The sequence below is a fragment of the Alosa alosa genome, chromosome 16, assembly GCF_017589495.1.
Source record: "Alosa alosa isolate M-15738 ecotype Scorff River chromosome 16, AALO_Geno_1.1, whole genome shotgun sequence".
NCBI classification, from domain to species: Eukaryota; Metazoa; Chordata; class Actinopteri; order Clupeiformes; family Clupeidae; genus Alosa; species Alosa alosa.
In genome coordinates this window covers 3,170,436-3,177,935 of record NC_063204.1, presented here as the reverse complement: position 1 = coordinate 3,177,935, position 7,500 = coordinate 3,170,436, and the positions used below count along the sequence as shown (strand labels likewise).

Below are 7,500 nucleotides of genomic sequence, written 5' to 3'. Positions count from 1 at the left end.
CTGATGAGTGAAGATTGATGGGAGGGTTGCCTTCCCAGAATGCAGTTCAACAGCAGCAATGATTTCTGCTCCGCTTCCACTCTCCTCGTTCGCCGCTCACCACCATGCAGACCGTGCGGGAGACGGGGGCTGACTCTTGGAGCGGATCGCACACTCACACACACACACACACACACACACACTCACACACACGGTCACTGACTCTTGGAGCAGATCACAGATCGGTTTTTACTCTGATTTGCAATCATCTCTGCTCCGAGGCATTAGCGCGGCTCTCTGCATACGGTTCCCAGACAGCAAGCGCTCCCGACTGCATCCATTCTCACATTGACCAAGACTTATCCAGCACAGATCCACCAGCTCAGATGAGATGTCTGTCTGTCTGCCACGGGAGACTGATAACCTTTCGGTCAGTTGACAACACAAATGAAGACTGTGGCTTCTCATTACACAAGTACAACAAATATTTAGTGTTTATTAACATAAGGCACTAAGACCAGCATTAAGCCCTAAACATGTCATACGTCATCAACTTACCTTGTTGACGTATCCAGTGACCAGGATCTCCACTGTCATGTCACCATAACTGATAGTTATAACATTTTCACAATGTGACCTGCTGCTATATCATTCTTATGACGCTGATTTCAAGAAAAGTGTTTCCCAGTGTCCTTTAGGGGAACCTTTAATGGTTCTACTCTGGGACTATCCTCTGGAACCTTTAATGGTTCTACTCTGGGACTATCCTCTGGAACCTTTAATGGTTCTACTCTGAGACTATCCACTGGAACCTTTAATGGTTCTACTCTGGGACTATCCACTGTGCTAAAACCAAGGGCTCAATAATCAGCCCTGGTCTTCCAGGGATAAGGACTTGAAACAACTGCTTATAATGCTAATGTTTCTGCTTCCCATATGATGGTCACTAATAGGTTCTGTGGAGAACCCTCTAATAAGGGGCTTCTCTACATGACTGTTAGCCCCGTATCAAAGAACGTTGGATGAATAAACAGAAATGGAAGCAGCATGAATTGGAGAAGATATTGGGATTCTATAAAAGATTCTGCCACAGACAGGGAGAGGGTCATTGGTGTTTTTATGATAAGAATCTTCTTTGTGGTGGGTTTTATTTTTTGCTTGTTTCTTCTGTGGCCTTCTCTGGCCTGTTACCCAGAGCACTAGCATCTATTAAAGATGATTTATGCACAAACACACCAGTGTGGGGGGTTATCATTGGGGGTTGCACCAGTGAGTGTGTGTGTGTGTTTATCTTGTCCTCTGCCAGTACAGGCAGTCAGGTGCACACACAGACACACACACACAGATACACCCAAATACACAAATATGCACCCACATACACAGAAATAAAAACACACACAAACTAATTTTCTCTCACAGAAATACTCAGAGGCACATGCAAACACACACTCACGTACTCACACACACACAATCACACACATATGCTTTATGTGTGTGCATTCCTGCATGCCCACGTGCACTCTCTCACACCTATTAACACACACACACAAGCATATCCTTATACACACACAAGTGCCTAATCTTTGTGGATAAGAGCCCTTATGCACAGGTGCAAGCTCTGTCTGTCTCTCACTCTCTCTCTCTCTCTCTCTCTCTCTCAGACACACACACACACACACACACACACACACACACGCACACACACACACACACACCTGTTTGGCCTCAGTAATGTGTTGGTGCCTGAGCTGGGCTTGGCAGCATACCCCTGAGGGTGCAGGTGGAGGTGAGCTTCTCCTCCTCCCCCTCTCCTGTCCTCCTCTCCTCCTCCCCCTCTCCTCCCCCTCTCCTGTCCTCCTCTCCTCCTCCCCCTCTCCTGTCCTCCTCTCCTCCTCCTCCTCCCCTCTCCTCCCCCCCTCTCCTGTCCTCCTCTCCTCCTCCCCTCCTCCTCCTCCTCCTCCTCTCCTGTCCTCCCTCCTCCTCCTCCTCTCCTCCTCCTCCTCCTCTCCTGTCCTCCTCTGTCCTCCCCCTCTCCTCCTCTTCCTCCTCCCCTCTCCTCCTCCTCTCCTCTCCTCCTCCTCCCCTCTCCTCCTCCTCCTCCTCTCCTGTCCTCCCCTCCTCCTCCTCCTCTCCTCTCCTCTCCTCCTCCTCCTCCTCCTGTCCTCCCCCTCTCCTCCTCCTCCTCCCCTCTCCTCCTCCTCCTCCTCCTTTCTTCCTGTGCTCACCTGGTGAAGTATGCCAGGCCAGTGTGCCAGTACTCCTCGCCCGAGAGCCCAAATCCAATTACAGGGATCAGAAGGCTGAGAGCGGTCAAGCAGTCACACTCAAGCCCCTTCATACCTGCAGCTGCTGCCACTCGGGAGGTTTGTGTGTGTGAGTGTGAGTGTGTGTGTGTGTGTGTGTGTGTGTGTGTGTGTGTGTTGTAGACCTACTGAAGTATGGTTCTATATAGACATGTCATTGTTTATGTGAGGGTGTGTATCCGTGTCTTTGTATATGTGTTAATTTGTCCATGCCATTTGGTGAGTGTATGTATGTGTGTGTGCAGCCAAATTATTGTAGTTGTGTGTGTGTGTGTGTGTCTGTGAATGCAGTCAGGAGCAGCAGTTAGGTGTGTGTGCGTGCGCTCAGGAGTCGTGGTGAGGTGTGTGTGTGTGTTTGAGTGGCAGTGAATTGGGCGCAGCTCTGAGAGGGGGTCGGCCCACACACCTCTCCTCCCAAACACTCTCCACAGTGAGGGACCACTTTTCTCGACTCCCTCAAAAACCTTTCAGTCTTTCAGGAATCCACTGCCCCCTCCATCTCCTCTCCCCCCCCCCCCCCACCCCCACCGGGCGTCAGAGAAGCAGTCTCCTCACTGTATGACTGCACGTCCTGGCAAGAGTGGGCTGCAATGGCCTTCAGCCATCTCTTTGTGGCCTAAGACAGCGGCTTGGTGTGGGGAGAAAAGTCATTGCGGCCGAGCAGCACTCTCTGTAATAGCAGGTATTTAAGTGCCACAGGGCTCCAGAGTGCGACCGGTGCGACCAGCTATTCGAGAGAGGAAAAAGTGTCCGCATTGAAACTCTACCTTTGGTTCAATATCAGACACATATTTGGCCAATATCGTGGTTTAAACAAATCACAGATAGTGAAGGGCGGGACCTCCCCTCGTATTGGCCGTGGCCCAGTGCCTGTGAGTAAATTTGAAAATGTGTGTGCTGCAGAGAGAGAGAGAGAGAGAGAGAGAGAGAGGGGTCAGAGACCCGTTAGATAAACAGAGTGGATGTAGTTGCATTACAGTGTGGTCACATAGGCCGAGATAAATGTCCCCTCTCCCCACTGCCTTTCGGCGGCTGGCAGCAGCAAACCGATCAGACGAGCCCCAGATGATGATCAAGTTTATCGTTGCCTACGATAGGCCTAGTGAAACTTCCCTTCACCAAGTTCAGTCCGAAATAATTATTCACCAGAAAAATAGTTTGGACGTAAACCCGACGTACAGGAATGCCACTTGCGCCAAATTTATAGGAGTCATTGCAGATGAAAAGACATCTTAAAATTGCGAACAATGCATACAAGGCCTTCATGAACGACAGAGATACAGATATTGCCGAAAAGGAGTGCGTCATTGACCGCAGTTACATGCAGGGAGTAACCCGGTTTTCAACAGCAATATTAGTTTTGCGCGCGAGTTGTGTAAACTCATTCTGATGGCATCAATCAATTTAATCCGGTATTTGGCCGGAATTAGGAAAATATCAGATATTATAAGATGCAACTCAGTCCTGCCATTCCAGGAGTTGAAAGCCAAATATAAGTTAAAAGATACTGAAGCGTTTAGGTATATACAAATAAAAAAATGGATTAATAAACTTGATCTAGAGAACACAAGTTCCTCAGATATTATGAAAATATTTAACAGAAATGAAAAAGAGTCTGACCGGATACACGTATAAAAAATTGATTAAAGTTGAAGACAGTGATGTATTACTGAAAAATATATATAACCAGTGGACAACTGATTTGGGGTTTGAGGCAAAAAGAAAGATGGAAGGAATGCTTGAACCTCACAGTTAGGCTTACCTGTAACGAGAGTTTACGCCTAATTCAGTTTAAGGTAGTGACCAGAATATACAGTAGAAATAAAATTCATACATTTGATGTTAGACTATCTGATAGGTGTATAAAATGTAACCAACATGAGGATTCACTTATGCATTCCTTCTGGCATTGCAAGAGGGTTAAAAAGATATGGAAGGATATTGAGCAGTGGTTATCATCAAAAATAACAATGGAAATTATTTTCACACCAAGGCTATGCATTTTTCAAGATACAGAGGGAATAAGGTACCCAACTGGTTGGCAAATTCTGTTCTCTTCCTTAATTTTCAAAAAGTTAATTCTTAAATATTGGAAAAATAAAGATGTACCTTCACTCCAAGAGTGGAGGGCATTAATGAAATATTATTTAAATATTGAAAAAACACTGTCAGAGGATCGAAATAAAAATAAACAATTTGATAACTTATGGAAAACCATTTATGATGCCTTATAATACGTAATTTATTAAAATAACGTATGTAAATAATATGTATAACTTCCTACATTAGCTATACTTGAACCCCTTCTTTTTCTTTTTTCCTTGTGCGTGTGTGACTGTGTGTGAAAGGTGGAGGTGTGGGGGGGTGGGGGGGCTAGGGTTGGGGGGAAGTTGAAGGGGGCTGGGGAAGTGGGGAATGGGTGTAGGGAGGGGGTGGGACTGGGAGGATGTTAGAATGAGGGAGGAGTGGGAGGTTTTGGGGTTGGTGTTATGAGGGAAGCATGAAATGTTGGAGGGAAATCAACTTTTGGAGTTATCTCTTTTTTTTCTTTTTATTGAACGTGTTTAGAGAGAAATGTAATTTAAAAACTGCTGTTATTTTCCCTCTGCAAGTAACTTGTTTGAATGGTATCTTCAGTTGTAAGGTGCTGACCCTAATAACTTCATACAATAAAAAAATTATTATATAAAAAAAAAATAATCCGGTATTTGGCGCAAACCGAATATCGCTGCTACATTTAAAGCCCGAATATTCCCTGCATGTATAACTGGTCATTGTGTACGGTGAATTGAATGGACACATTTAGATCGAGCATGGCAAGTTATTGCAATAGCCTATAATAATAGGCCTACCATTTCATTACTGCATTAACCATAGTGATGTTCTTATTGAAAATTTAAAAATACTAAAATTAAAAAGTAAATTGCATTGTGGGAGTATCAAATGATTATTGCAATCATCATTGCAAAATCACATAAAAATCCCCCAGGCTATAGCATAGCATAGGCTATAGTATATAGTATACTTGGAACATCTCTTTAAAATGTGCTCAAATACATTTCTATGGAAGATGCTAGCATGGCGAGCTGGTTTAGCCAAGGCCTAAAGATCATGAAGGATAGTATGTAAGACATTGAGCCATGAGATGTGCAGTTTGAAGCCCTTAAAAGACGTGCACTGTTAATTTACTCACTGTTATTTTTATTTAATTCATCTTGAGATGTTTTAAGTTTAAATTTCAGCTCAGTGAAGCACTTACAGCACCAACACTTCATTAAGTTACTTTTCTTGTAGAATTCTAAATCATAAGTTATAGGACAACCTATATAGGACAGTAATTAAGGAAAAAAAGTGAACCTGCTGCGGTGTTAAATGCGATGTGGTTGAAAATTTGGGTGCACCTAACTTTTGTGCTGGTGCACCTAAGAAAAAAAGTTAGTCTGGAGCCCTGTGCCATTGTGTTCCATTGGCCGGGGTGGCAGCACCGCTGGGAAGGGAGCTGGAATATGACTGCCCCCTGTAGTCATGCCAAGTCAGGCCATCTCATGGGGCACCGTAGTGTGGCTTTGCTCATGAATGGCCACTCTCCAGTGTGTGGTGTTGGTGTGGAGGGTGTTGGGGTGGGGGAGTGGTGGGGAGAGGTGAGTCCACGTTATCACTGTTAGGGCCAAAGAAAGTTGTACAACAAACTGAACAAGTCGGCTTCTTTTTAAACAGAACCTGCGAAGTTTCCCCTTACATACTTAAGGCATGACTATTGCCTATAGTGGTAACCGGGTGATAAGTGGGGTAGCGGCCTTTAAGGTGTCCTGTTATACGGAATTAATGGACTCGGGCGGAGATCTTTGCCTTCCCCTCGTGCATTAATTCTGTATAATGGGACACCTTGGCGGCCGATATCCCTAACTTATGTTACATCATGTCATATCATGGTTATGTCATGTCATGTCATGTCATGTTAAATTATGTCATGTTAAATTATGTCATGTTATTTCATGTCATGTTATGTTAAATTATGTCATGTCATGTCATGTCATGTCATGTCATGTGGTATCACTGCTCCCCAGTCCAGACCAGTCAGGGAGGCTGGGTTACAGTAGCTCCTGTCCTTGATCAACTTCTGCCGACCTGTCAGCGAACTCGCAGGACGTCCACAGACCCCGTCCCTTATCCCTGTGCCGCCCAGCGAGGCTAAATCCTCCAAATGAAATTGCACTTGTGTAAAAAGTGACGAGAGGGAGAGATATGCTTGATTAAAATCTCCCCACACAGGAAGCAATTAAATTTCCGTCTGCACCAGCTCTGCCCGACAGTTTTTTAATCCCAGATATTCAAGCGAGCTGATATTATTCACAGTGAAGTTGTCTTTTAATCCCACTCTCTCTCTCTCCATCTCTTTCTCACTCTCCCTCTCTTTCTCTATCCCTCTCTCTCCATCTCTCTCTCTCTCCCTCTCCATCTCTCTTCCTCCCTCTCCTTTTTTCTCTTTCTCTCCATATCACTCTCTCTCTCCCTCTCTCTCCTCCCTTTTGGGAAAATCCCTTTCTGAGAATGAGTGTGACATTGCACATTGTCACGTGTCAGTAATCAGACCGCGCCACACATCCGATGGGTCAGTAATCAGACCGCGCCACACATCCCATGGACAGAGAACTAAACGCAGGAACACTGAGCAGAGAGACCAGCCAGTGCCCCCTGACGGCCCCGTACCTGGCAGGAGACCATTCGCTCTTTAACATGACCGCGCTGGACAGCCACTTATGTGTGCGGATGAGAGAGTGGCAAGCCACAGCAAGTACAGGTACCGCCTACCAGTGGTCGCATCTTCAAAACAGATAAATCATTCTCCTTTCTCTTCACAAGTAACCTGCCTGTCCTCTGGGGGCAACTTCACAGGTCTACTGCTGCAGGTGTGAATAGTATCATGGATTCATTAACGCACAGGTGGGATCTGGCTGAAATGAGGTCTACATATGGAGGAGCAAGCAGCTCTCTGACTTGCTACCAAGTTGTTGACGGTGGGGGAGGATTTAACTGGCTCTTGCTGGAGGCCTTACACTCAAGTTTTGCTTATTTAAATATTAATTTTTGAAGTGGGTGGGGTTGCAAAAATCTTGCAAAAAATGTTTTAGAGTTTTTTGATTTTTTTTAACAGTTAATCAGTAAATGAGGACTCAAGATGCTACCTCATGTCTTGCTCTAAAGAAGAAAACAAGCG

The 7,500-nt window shown here is 45.2% G+C and overlaps 1 protein-coding gene across 2 annotated transcripts in view; it reads left to right on the top strand.

Moving 5' to 3' along the window:
* The window catches only part of cntnap2a (contactin associated protein 2a), a 369,048-nt gene that overhangs the window by 301,656 nt on the left and 59,892 nt on the right, over positions 1-7,500 (top strand). The window lies entirely within an intron of this gene.